Source organism: Carettochelys insculpta, chromosome 13 (genome assembly GCF_033958435.1).
Source record: "Carettochelys insculpta isolate YL-2023 chromosome 13, ASM3395843v1, whole genome shotgun sequence".
Taxonomy (NCBI): Eukaryota; Metazoa; Chordata; order Testudines; family Carettochelyidae; genus Carettochelys; species Carettochelys insculpta.
Window position 1 is genome coordinate 38,181,356 of NC_134149.1, and position 14,085 is coordinate 38,195,440.

The 14,085-nt window shown below is 39.3% G+C and overlaps 1 long non-coding RNA gene across 1 annotated transcript in view; it reads right to left on the bottom strand.

The window, feature by feature from the left end:
* The window catches only part of LOC142020317 (uncharacterized), a 145,645-nt gene that overhangs the window by 102,066 nt on the left and 29,494 nt on the right, over positions 1 to 14,085 (bottom strand). The window lies entirely within an intron of this gene.

Below are 14,085 nucleotides of genomic sequence, written 5' to 3' on the forward strand. Positions count from 1 at the left end.
CAAAGAACACAACAAAAATTCCAAGAATCTTGTACAGAAAGATTACACAAATAAACTTGCTAAATGTCTACACAGTCATTTTTATTTCAGTAAAGGTACATTGAAAATACTAGAGGGTGGGAGACGAGGGGTGAAGGGGAGTATAAAGATTAAAACCACTCAACTATAACAACCACACACTTCTTCTCAAACTTCCAAAATATGTCGGCTAATTGCCCATTTGCCTCAGAATACTCAATCTAAAGCATACAAGAGTTGGCTATTTCTATTCAAATGTGCAGATAACATACGGGAAGGCTGTGGCCACACTATCCCCTCCTTTCAGAGGGGACATGCTAACGAGCCACTTCAGTAAATGGGAAGAAGGGGCTTCTGAAATCAGTGAATCATTTCAAAAGGCCCCCAGCTACACAAGCAGCATGCTTCTTGAAACCAGCACTTTTGAGGAGTGTTCAGCCACCATTATGCTATTAAGGCACCTCATTAGCATCTGCCAAAGTGGCTCACTAGCATGCCCCCTCTGAAAGGATGCGGTAGTGTGCCCAGAGCTGAAGAGTTAATATGATGGCCTTTTTAACGGTACTTTTAGTTTTCCAATACTTTTCTGGACCATCAGCTGGAAGTGCAAGTGCAGAGGGGCATAGAAATGGGCACTGGAAGCACAAAATTACAAACACAAAAACACCTCCAGTTCTGGTGTCTGTGTGCATTGAGCAATATAGCAACCTTGATGAAAAGCAGTAATGCCTGCTCCAGGATAACAAAGCTCAAACTTCTTTCAAATCTTGGAAATTGCTGCTCTAGTCTTTCCCCAAACTACCTGTGGAAACAGCAGAACACTACCGGCTCCCAGATCTGTAGGCACAGGTGTACCCTGTTCAAACACAGGCACAGGCCTTACCTCAGCCCAGGTGAAAAGTCTATATTTAATGGGAACTCCTATGCTTGTCTAGGGAAACACAGCATTAGTTCATAATTACATAGATCGGAAACCCATGCAGTTTTGAAACCAAAAGCCATGGTAAATACCTGCAGCACCTGAAGAATTAACTCAAAGTTCACAAAACAGGCACTTCTTCTCTTGAAATCCTTAAGATCCAGTCAGATTATAACAACATGCTTTGTATACTACAAGAATTGCTTCAGTGCCCTACATCTTGAGAACCAATTTTTTTTTCCTCCTGTAAAGCACTGCAACATGTTGCAATAGGACCAATTAGGAAAGATGAGTAGTATTTCAGACATCATTTTCTCCTCAGAAAAGAATGACCATTACCATTACAAAATACAAATCTGTGTCACGCTATGGAGAATTATGCCTCACTGCACTGCAGCCATAAAGGGAAAAGTGATGAATACTTGAATATTCAGTTCCTTTCAAACGTGTAGTTTCTCCTCCAGACTCTACCCTTCCCCAAAGAGTAACAATTTTGTGATTGCCTATCAGCTAAACTAGGGAACAATTGAGTCAGTTTGAAACAGAAATGGATTGTATGTGCTTTCCTACATTTTTATGATGCTGTTTGTGCACTGTAAAAAGAGAGTAAAATCAGCAATTCATGGCATGCAAAAAGCCTCACTGGACAGTTCTGAACCCATATGCCAAACTGTGAAAGACCTACAGCAGTGGGAGCTGACAGACCATTAGGCAGATTTGTGGATTGTCCTGAAGATGCCTCTTAATTTGTCTCGACATTTTGCTGCAATGGTGAGAGTTTATCTTGTCTTTTTAAAGCATTTCTTTCCTTCAGTGTATCTTTGAATGTCAGGAATGTAGACACTGTTATATATCCAAGAATGAACTCTCGCACCAGTTTCTCATGATGTCTATATTTCCAGTCCTATTTCAATAAATATGGAAGAGCTTTTGTTGCTCCTTTGGCCATGTGATTATTGCTTCACAGAGATTATTTCCATCCTTATGTCCAACTTCTTTCTAAACCCCACTTTCTATATACAACAAATGCTCTGCATACAGACAATGCATAACATTATAGATATGACTGCTTTTCTCACAGAATAAGTTCTTGTATATTGGATCCCTAGCTACCCACAAAAAGGTATTCAAAAGAAAAAAAGGATAGTACTCATTTTTCAGGCTTTTACCACTTCATTCCCTTCATGCTTTCATTTTCTATTTTAATTGTTAATTCCCAAGGGTTAAAGTTTTTTTTTAAAATCTTGTATGTGCAATCCATTGTTTGTTTAATGTCTTTATTTTAAATTGACAAACCAGGAGTTACAGTTACCATCTTCATCCTTGTAATTAACTTGTCAGTTACTTAATAAATGTCTTACATCATCTCTGTGGGAGTTTTAGTCATTTAGATGTTAATTTTTATTCTGCGGAGACATGCCAGAAATAGTATACTGTATTATTGTTAAGGTACAACAGTTTTTATACCCAGAGAGATAAGTGGTTCCTTTAACATAGGGAGGGTACACACACAACACACACATTTTATACCTGTATGCAAAAAATACTATATACAAAGCTATTTATATACAAATAGACATAATCTACTTAGTCATCTGCCTGTTGAGATTTCCAAACACAGTTTGTTTCAGATATCACTGTACAGCAAGTAGGATGTCCTACTGATGGCTGGTGAGACCTTACACTATCCATTAATCGTTACTTTCTACACAATGATTCTTAAGCTTCCTGCCCCTGTGCAGCTTTTTAATATGTTATAGCATACAGATGAAAGTATGAGGAGCCCAGTTGTAATGGTCACTTGATTAAACTGAAGGAGAAATTCAAAATCTTACATGGTGAAATCAAAGGAGCCTTTCTTTCATTCCAAATCAGCTAAGAATGAATCAGCAGAGCTACCGCTGAATGGGTTGGCCAAACTGTTATCACCTGACAATAAAGTAAATTAGTTAGTACTGTAGTGTTTCCTAACATTTTCATGGCTAGGATTTTATAGAAGTTCAGAATGATTGATCATATTTTCGAGGACAGAGCCATGTTTAAAGGCTGAATATGCAAGGACTTTCTGTTGTTAAATTTCAACCATGTTTGCTCAGGGAGCTACTTGATGTGCTGAGCGAGCTCTGTGCTGCTACTGATGTTGACCCCTGGACTCAAGCCAAGATATACTGGATTTATTGCCAGTGGAGATCTTTACAGGAGGACAAATGATCTATCAAACAGAGTCTTTCAGGAGGAACAGAGTATAGGTATCCTTTAAACAAGTGGGCTTTCCACCTTTACCTGCTAACTACCATTCTACCTCTAAATAGACTTTTTGGGGTAATGCTGTTGGATGTATCTAATGCACTCATCCTCATGCTGGCTGAGTCTCAAGCACAACTTTGAGCTTCAGCACAGTTTACTAAAATGTAGTCTCACCTGGGACTGTTCTTGAAAATAGCTTGGAATCATCAGCTAATGGCAAATGTAACCGTGCAACTGACAAATGGGAAGGGCTGTCACTTGGATCATTTTGGTGAGTCAAAGAGCAGATCTAATTCTACATTGTAAAGTGTCTTGTGAAGTTTTAGGGCAGTAAAAGCGATTTTGAAAAATCCTTTCTGTATCTTGCCTACATTTTCTGTATAATAATAAAAGCTGAGAGTCAATAAACTATTGAATAATCTCCCACATAAATATTCAATGTGCAGGATCTCTTCTATAGGCTGTCAGCCAGCTGCAGATTATTCTACAGACATAGTGCACCCTTACTTACAGATTGGTCTCCAGAGAGTAATATAGGCACAGTGAAAGAAGAGCTGACATTAATGCCGAATGGAAAGGTAGACAGGCATTTCCACAATTTATATTAGTCTATCTAATCTGTTGCCAGATCTTCTTCTTTTTTCCTCTGTAAATGGTTATGACAAAACCTTCCCCACATATCCCACTACAGCTAGATCAGTCTATTTTACAGAGATGCCAAAGGTGAGCTGGTGATTTTGTTGCATTTAAATTGTATTGCATTTCAAAATTTGTTGCATTTAAATTTAGATTTTGTTGCATTTCAATTCTAGCTGACCTAAACATAAAGTTGCAAAATTCATCCCAAACAATAGTGCTAAATGTTTGGGTTCAAAAAGACATTGTAAAGCAGTGGGGGACAATTCTATACAAGGGCTTGCATGTATACAATATTTTTAAACTCTTCAGGGCAACAACTGTGTCTCCCTGTGTGGTAGTTCCTTTAATAATGTGTCCTCCTGGCAGCTGGAGCCTGAAGGTGGTAAGATAATAACAAATAAAACCTTTCATCTCAACATCACCTGTAAAAAATAAGAAGAAACCAACAAAAAACAAGAGGCCAGATCAGTGTAATGTAAAGTTGCTGACAAATGATGGCTGTGCAGTGGCCAATGTGAAAAGAGTTTCACAGATACATCCTAGTTCCCAATGAAGAGTTGTCAGTAATAGAAAATCACCCTTAAAATTAGAACCCTTACAAGCATTCTCTGCCAGGACTCCAGAGAATTAATGATCACTATAGTAGGATTGTTTGTTCAGCCAACAGATCTAGTGGTCTGGCCGACAACTCTGAACTCTATTAGTGGGAATCCCTTGGTGGGATTTTGAAGGGGCAGCTCCCTTGCCCTGACAGTTTCAGAGTCAGGCAAAGGAAGATATGGTGTGTACAATGAGACCATGGACTGGAGTACTGAAAATGTGATAGCACTTAAAGGCCTATGTTTGACCCACCTCCCTCTGGGCCATAGCCATTGCCTCAGCATGGAGTGTGGTTGTCACTGGGTTAATAGTCCTTTTATGCTAGTCTTATGGTCTTGGGACTGGCTCAGAAAACTCTCTCATGCCCCGTCAGATGGTTCTCACACTCTCTTATGTAATGTTTGAAATGGGAGAGGAGAACACTCACACCTAGATGGCCTCAGTATTGGCCTCTTCTCCTATTGTTGCAGGGTAATCCTCTGAGGAAGTTGTCCTTTCCCACTTCTTCTACCCCCAGCTTGCTGAAGCTCTTTTTATAACAATCCTTTCCCCTTTCCCCAGAACAATGCTCTGCAGTGTCTGATAACTGGAGCTTTTCAAGTCCAGTACTACTCCACCCCATCTCCTTTCTCACTTGGGGTTTTGCTAGCCTTATTACAAGCTGATAGAACAAGTCTTTCACAGGGTCCCTCCAGGCCTGAGGAAAATTGCATCAGTGATATATGTGCCTTCCTCGTGTTGTGCACAGGCAATTTCAGGGGTACCAACAATGGTGAATTTAAACGAGGGGGGAAAAGCCATTTCTAACTTAAAGATCAAAATTAGTTAATGATGAGCTGCTGAAACACGTCTGTGGTAACAATAAGTAATGTTTTTTTTATGACTATTACTTAAGAATAATGCTTGTTAAAAACAACCGTACTTCTCCTAAGTCCAGAAAACAAGCTAAAAAAGTTTGCCTAGAAAAAGAGACTCACAACAGATAAAGTGCATACAGCTCAAAAAATATGTTGGGAGAAAAGTCAGGATGGCTGTTAAAGAAATTATATCCTGAAAGGTAAGAAATCTCATAGAAAAGTATCATTTATTCTTATTCTCCATGTTCACTGGTACAGGAAAAGGCAATAAAACAAAACACATGCTTTTTTTTGTGTAAGACATCAAGACAGGCACAATCTGAGAAAAATAACGACAAAAGGGGTAGAGGGCTGTCAGCTTAGGAAAAAAAATGGATTCAAGTGGTACAGTTTGCAGGATCTTGCAGTGTTTGCAGAATTTTTCACCCTGTGATTTACTGATGTTAGAACTTCAGGACATTTTCCTGGAGACCTTTATGGAACTGCATGTTAATTCCTTTCAAGTGAGCGAATTCACCTTGTTTTGAGCTGCTGACAGCGTACCAAAACTCGCAGGAAGTGTGTGATTTACAAAAATTTTCAGCTAACACCTTCTGTTTTTTGTTACTTCTCAGAATCCATCCATTGCTCCACAAACATCTTTACCACACACAAGGAATCATAAGGGCAACAGGTCAAAACAAAGGGGCAGAATGAAAGGAAACCCTCTACTTGTGGTGAAGGAATTCTGTTTTATTTTTCTCGTATTGATATCACCAGTTGCGTAGTGTTGCATGATCATCCAGCACTACATGTTTGGTTTTATTTCAAGATAAGTACTGGTATGAGGTATTCAGGTAGCATTTTTTTTCATTGATAATGAACTTGTTCAACTAGAGAGGACCCTGAACTCAAAATCCAGATCTGAATCTCTTTCTGCCCCTCAAACCTTAGCAAAAGTTCAAGTCAAGGGTTGAACATTATAGTCAGATCTGGTCCTGTACATGTTACAAAACAGATCCTTGAATCCAGAAAACCTTCCAATTTTGAAAAAAAAACCAGATTTGGAGACTCACCGATTGGGTTCATCTTTACAACAAGCATAAGTAAACATTTAGGAAAGGTTTCAGAAAGCCTAGGATAGGTAATGAGAAAGGTTCCATCACTTCACATAACAAGGACACCATTTCAGGAGGTTAAGCAGGGTTTGGCTGGTGGCAGCATCCATGGATACTGGGACACTGCTTTCCCTTCTTCCCATTCCCCTGATGGCTTCTGTGCATGCCCCTTACATGTGGGTGGTGAGCGGAAAGGGCAGAGGAGTAATTCACCCAACCTGTGTACTTTCCCCTTGTTCCTTGTTAATCAGAGGAATGGAGAGAACAAGCAGTGTCCTGGTATGCACAGGGGCTGCTCCAGCCCACCCACCCCTTCCAAGATGGTACCCTGGGTAAATTAGCAACTATCTTAAGATCTGTTAATATACTTCCCCATTATATTCTCTCTACGTGATGCATTGAACAATATCTCACTTTCCTACTCCCCAATCCCAGAAGTTTCATCACTTCTGCCCATTTTCAGTTCCAGGAGGAGTTTTAATTCCTCAATTTGGACTCCATTTTTCATCGTTACCGTTTGCTCGAAGAAGCTGTACAACTGCAAAGCATGAAACAAGGAGACAATGTGACTGTATTCATTTATTCTGAAACAGTTTCACTCTGTTTCTGCTTCCCCTGCCAGAGGAACTAATACAGCAGGTAACCACAGTGAATGCACCTGCAGCAGTCCATTGATTTTAACTAATACCAATATTTTTGTTTAGAAGCTGCAGCTTCTATTAAATTTAATTACTTCCACCTGCAGCTTTAAATAGAATGTGGCTTCAAAATGAGGGTGGCTTCTATTAAATGTAATTAGTTTTCCCTGTGGCTTGTCTGGTAAAGCCATAGCTACTAAACAAGAATACAGGACATCTGAATGGTACTTTCTAATACAGTGTTCCAGCACTGGAATTGGAAGGGAAATGTTAATTTGCTTCCTTACCCATTTTCATGGGATGAATGCTGATATATAAGCAATACATCAAAAGCAGAATTCCACACAGTCAGGATAAATATATTTTCCACTCAGCAAAGACACATTCTGCCACTATTGTCGAAAGCTTAGTAACCAGGAACTTGTAATTCACGTCTGTCCTAAAGGGAAGGAAGGTCCTGCTTACAAAAAACTACTGTTAACTAAGGGAATGCATGCAGAAAGCTATCATAGTTTGGGGAGTGTCAGGAGCCTCAGACACAGGTTCATGCAGCTCTAGGGAACCATTAGCTTCCAATTCACCTCCCCCCCAGCAATCCGCATGATGAAAAAAACACGAATCCATTGTGGACAGGAATAATTTTAGCACTCCAGAAATGCATTTGCTAACTCATTATTTCAAAATTGGGTAAACCTCCTTTCAAAAATGTATATCACCTAATTTGAAATAAGCCATAGTGCATCCAATGGCATTATTTTGAAATAAGCTCTATGTGTGTAGATGCGGTATTTCAAAACAGCTAAGTGCTATTTCAAAATTCATTTTTGTGGGTAACAGCATTATTTCAAAATAAGCAATTCCTGAATGGCTATTTCAGAATAAGGCTGCTGTGTAGACACACACTAAGGCTATGATAATACTACAGCAATCTGTTGACAGAAGTCACTGTTGGAAGAGATTTCCCAACAAAACTTCTGTCAACCAAATGTGACTCCACACAAAGTGAATTTTCCTCTGTATTCTTATTAACATAAATATGTGCCTATTTGTTGGCTTTTTTGATTATTTATTCATACCTATGCACATCCTTTAACCTAGATACGTCCCACAAGGTACTACATTTCACAAGACTTTGTAGAAACATGTAGGAGGACCTTTGTTGCTCTCCCTCCACCCTTTCTAGTCCACAGCTGAAAACTATGCCACAAACACACTTAACTACTTGGCTGATCTACATGTGCTCCTTCCTTTCGAAAGGGGCATGTTAATGAGCAAGTTCGAAAGATGCTAATGAGGTGCTGCAATGAATGAACCTGACTAAAGATATTCCATTGAAAGTTTCATGAGTTTTCCATTGTGGATTTTTATTTTTATTTTAACACACTAAGCCTGAACAAAAAAATGGAAATTACTTCACATTTCTATTCGAAAGAGGAATTAAAATAGTACAAGAGAAGAAGATGAAGCTGCATCAAGAATGCAAATGCTAAATTTATTGATGCGAGAGAAGACGCTATGATTAAGTTGTTTAATGTACTATGCAAAGTACTAGAACTGTTAGTTTAATACATTTAACCAGGAGAACTGAGCAACGTGACTTTGGGGAGCAACTACAATTAAACCCTATGGTCCTAAGCATCAATCTCTCCCTCATTTTCTCTCCCTTCTTCCTCTTGCCTTCCTCCCTCTCCCTGATCCCCATTTTGGTTTGTGTTTAGTTTCCTTTTGACTCATCTTTTTTTGTTCCTGTATTCCCACCTGTGCAAGTTTGAGTAACATACAGAAGTACCTGAATAGTAACCTTTCAGTTTCCAATCACTACCGAGGTCCAGCTGGACCATTTTTTGTTTTTAACATGTGTGTGCATGTTCCTGAAGTTGCATAATTAGAGTGAAGTTAATGAGGTATGTACACCCCAGGAGCTGGCACAGTACTTAGCTATTTTATTGCAATTATATCACTAACCTGACCTAAGTCTGCCTTCAAAGAGCAGATTGCAGTGAAAAGTGAGAATGCTTTCCTAGGAAAAAGGTATTTCCCTTTTCTAGGAAAAAAATTATCTTGAGGGAAGACAAGAAAAATACTAATGGAATCATGGCTTTGTTGGCTGTAGATAGTGAACAATAAAAACTGTAAGAGAAAGAAAAAAGCTAGACACTTTCTAAGATGTTTCCCCTTCCAATTTTACCAGAATATCACAGAACTTTTATTGCAGAAGAGGCCTAAACTAATTGTCCTCACCATTAGGAGCAGAAGGAAAACACCATTATTTCCAAAGGACGTGCAGGCCCAGCTTGTTCAGCAAACTAACTGAGAGATGGGGAAATCTGTAAAAAGCTTTGATGCATCTGGCGAAGTGGGTCTTTGCCCATGAAAGCTTATGCGCCAATAAATCTGTTAGTCTATAAGGTGCCACAGGACTTCTCATTGTTTTGGCAAACACAGACTAACATGGCTACCCCTCTGATACTTGTAAAGAGCCTTGCTGTCCTGATATTCACTGAGCTTAAAAAATCATGTCCCTAAAATGAAGAGCCGCAAAGTATCATTGCCACCAATTGAAGCAAAGCAGTTAAGATTAGTGACCCACTAGAAGTCTCTCTTTTCCTGCTATATGGCCTTTTTAAAAAAATCAAGATGTGTCACAGAGACAGCCTAAGTAAGAGAAATAGCAGATGGAATTGCATAGCCTCAATTACGCATGAGGCCAGTTTCTGGTCTCACAGCCATGCCACCCTAATTAAGTCAATAAGAACGGAATTTGGATCACTGAGTATTATAGTCACTTCATTCACGCCATTTAGAAAAGAAAAATACCACTGCAGAATGTGACAGTGACTTAAAAGCAAAAGTCATTCCTCTGCACAGAGCAAAGGGGTAATACATAGGGAGTCTGCTTTCGCTGCATACTGACAAGGAGCTCAACTTCTTGGAAGCATTGTCTATTTTCTTCCCAAAGACAGGCTGACCACTCTAGCTCTGGAGCTGCAAGAGCTGCCCAAAAATGGAGAATCTCATTTAACTCTGTGCTTGAGATGCCCAGAGGTGTGAGCCACTCTGCCTCAGCAACAGTGAGCTCTGCTGGCAATGCGACTGTGTTGGCTACCTGTCACACTAGTCTGTCTTCCTCACCAGCAACTCCTGAAGTCTCTCCCAGCTCACATCTTGCTTGGTTAGTAGTTCCTTTTCCTTGATGGTTGTGGATGTCTACTACACAGTAAAGCCTCCATGTTGCCTTCTCCCAGCTGGTGACTTTTCCTATTTGTGTAACTTTTGAAATAACTGAATCATCCACTGAATTGGATCACATCTGGTTTGAGATATTGGCCTCTTTACAGCATGTGGGGAAAAAAAAACTATTTATCAGTCCCTCCCCACACCAACAAGTCTTGTTTAAACTCCTTTTAGTTATAAATGTAAAAGCATATCACCAGGACAGAATAGGTCGTGCGGGTGGTGGGGTGGCACTGTATATGAAAGATAATGTAGAATCAAATGAAGTAAATGAATCAAATGAAGTAAAAATCTTAAATGAATCAAAATGTTCCACAGAATCACTGTGGATAGTAATACCTTTCTTTAATAAGAATATAGCAGTAGGGATATATTATTGACCACTTGACCAGGACAGTGATAGTGACTTTGAAATGTTAAGGGTGATTAGAGAGGCTATCAAAATAAAAAACTCAGTAATAATAGGGGACTTCAATTATCCCCATATTGACTGGGTGCATGTCACCTCAGGATGAGATGCAGAGATAAAGTTTCTCGATCCCTTAAATGACTGCTTCTTGGAGCAGCTAGTACAGGAATCCACCAGGGAGAGGCAATCCTAGATTTAGTACCAAGTGGAACACAGGATCTGGTCCAGAAGATAACGATTACAGGACCACCTGGGAATAGCGATCATGATATAATAACATTTAACATTCCTGTAGTGGGAAGAAAACCTCAGCAGTTCAACATGCTGGCATTTAATTTCAAAAAAGGGGAACTACACAAAAATGAGGGAGTTAGTTAAACAGAAATTAAAAGGTACAGTGACTAAAGTAAAATCCCTGCAAGCTGCATGGAAAATTTTCAAGGACACCATAATAGAGGCCCAACTTAAATGTATACCCTAAACTAAAAGACATCGTAAGAGACCTAAAAAAGAGCCACCGTGGCTTAACAGCCATGTACAAGAAGCAATGAGAGATAAAAAGGCATCTTTTAAAATGTGGAAGTCCAATCTTAGTGAGGTAAATAAGAAGGAAAATAAACACTGCCAAATTAAGTGTAAAAAATGTAATAAGAAGAGCCAAAAAAGATTTGGAGGAACAGCTCGCCAAAAACTCAAAAAGTAATAGCAAAATATTTTAAAGTACATTAGAAGCAGGAAGCCTGCTAAACAACCAGTGGGGCCTCTAGACAATCAAGATACAAAAGGAGTAATCAAGGATGACAAAGTCATTGCAGAGAGACTAAATGATTTATTTTTTTCAGTCTTCATGGCTGAGGATGTTAGGGAGATTCCCAAACCTGCACCATCCTTTGTGGGTGATGAATTTGAGGAACTGTCCTGGATTGAAATGTCATTAGAGGAGGTTTTGGAACAAATAGAAAAACTTAACAGTAACAAATCACTAGGACCGGATGGCATTTACCCAAGGGTTCTGCAAGAACAAAAATGTGAAATTGCAGAATTATTAATGGTGATTTGTAAGCTAGCCTTTAAATCAGCTTCTGTACCTAAGGACCAGAAGACAGTCAACATAACGCCAGTATTTAAAATAGGCTGTAATGTGACCCTGGCAATTACAGACCTGTAAGCCTAACGTCAGTACCAAGCAAATTAATTGAGACAACAGTAAAAAATAAAATTGCCAGACACATAGAACAACCTAATTTATTGAGCAAAAGTCAACATGGTTTCTACTGGAATTCTTTGAAGGGGTTAACAAACATGCAGACAAGGAGGATCTAGTAGATATAGTGTACTTAGATTTCCAGAAAGCTTTTGACAAAGTCTCTCAAGAAAGGCTCTTGTGTAAATTAGGTTGTCATGGCATAAGAGGGAAAATCCTTTCATGGGTTGAGAACTGGTTAAAAGACAGGAAACAACAGGTAGGAATAAATGGTAAATTTCCTGAATGGTGAAGGGTAACGAGTGGTGTTCCCAAAGGGTCAGTCCTAGGACCAATCCTATTCAACTTATTCATAAATGATCTAAAGAAAGGGGTAAGTAGTGAGATAGTAAAGTTTACAGCTGATACTAAACTGTTCAAAATAGTAAAGATGAAAGCAGACTGTGAAGACCTTTGAAAAGATCTCTGAGTGATTGGGCAACAAAATATGAAATTTAATGTGGCTAAGTGTAAAGTAATGCACATTGGAAAGAATAACGCCAAGTATACGTACAATATGATGGGGGCTAATTTAGGTACAAATAATCAGGAAAGAGATCTTGGGGTTATTGTGAATAGTTCTCTGAAAACATCCACGCAGTGTGCAGTGGCAGTCAAAAAAGCAAATAGGATGTTAGGAATTATAAAAAGAGGAATAGAAAATAAGACAAAGAATATTTTACTGCCCCTTTATAAAACCAAGGTACACCCACATCTTGAATACTGCATACAAATGTGGTCTCCTCACCACAAAAAAGAAATTTTGGCATTATAAAAGGTTCAGAGAAGGGCAACTAAAATAATTAGGGGTTTGGAATGGTTCCCATATCAGGAGAGGTTAAAGAAACTGGGACTTTTCAGTTTTGAAAAGAGGAGACTGAAAGAGGGATATGATAGAGGTATATAAAATCATGAGCAGTGTGGACAGGGTGAGTAAAGAAAAGTTATTTATTTGTTCCCATAATAGAAGAAGTAGAGGACACCAAATGAAATTAATGGGTAGCAGGTTTAAAACTAATAAAAGAAAGTTCTTTTTCACACAGCGCATAGTCAACCTGTGGAACTCCTTGCCAGAGGCCGTTGTGAAGGCTAGGACTATAAGAGAGTTCAAAGAAGAGCTAGATAAATTCTTGTAGGTTAGGTTCATAAAAGGCTATTAGCCAGGGAGTAGGAATGGTGTGCCTTGCATCTGTTTGTCAGAGGCTGGAGATGGATGGCAGGAGACAAATCACTTGATCATTGTCTTCAGTCCTTCCCCTCTGGAGCACCTGGCACTGGCCAGTGTCGGGAGACAGGATGCTGAGCTAGCTGGACCTTTGGCCTGACCCAGTCATGGCCATTATTATGTTCTTATGTTCTATACCCAGAAACCAACTACTCCAAGATAGGCCCAAAAAAGCCAATAACAGAACACCACTGGTCATTACCTACAATGCCCAACTCAAACCACTGCAACACATCATTAAAGACCTACAACCTATCTTAAATCAGGATGCCACACTCCAGAAGGCCCTAAGTAACAGGCCTGTTCTCTCCTATAGACAACCTCCCAACCTTATGAGGATTCTCACTAGCAACCACAGGCTATACCACAATAATATCAATCCTGGAAATTTTCCTTGCAACAAGGCCTGTTGCCAACTTTGTCCACATAACTATTCTGGAGATAACATCACTGGATCTAAGCATGTTATTCACAGAATCACGGGCACATTCTCCTGCTCCTCAACTAACATCATATATGTCATCAGGTGCCAACAATGCCCATATACTACGTATATAGGACAGACTGCAAACACTCTTCGACAAAGAATGAATGGACACTAAACACATCAAAAAAACTCCTAACTCACCAACCTGTCAGACAGCACTTTAACAGAGTGGGCCATTCTGTTAATGACCTGAACATCTGTGTTTTACTGAAAAGGAACTTTAACAACTGTTTACAGAGGGAATGATCAGAACTGTCATTTATATTCAAATTTGACACATTAACACATGGTTTGAACCAGAACAGCAATTACCTGGCCCATTATAAGGACTCTTTTACATACTTTGTTTTATCTAACTCTTAGCTTCCCCACCCCACACCCCCTCCTACCACCCCTCTGGTCTTCTGATTTGCCATCCTTGATGATTCTGCTGATTTGTCAATCTTGATAACAATTTGTGGACTTCTGTGCG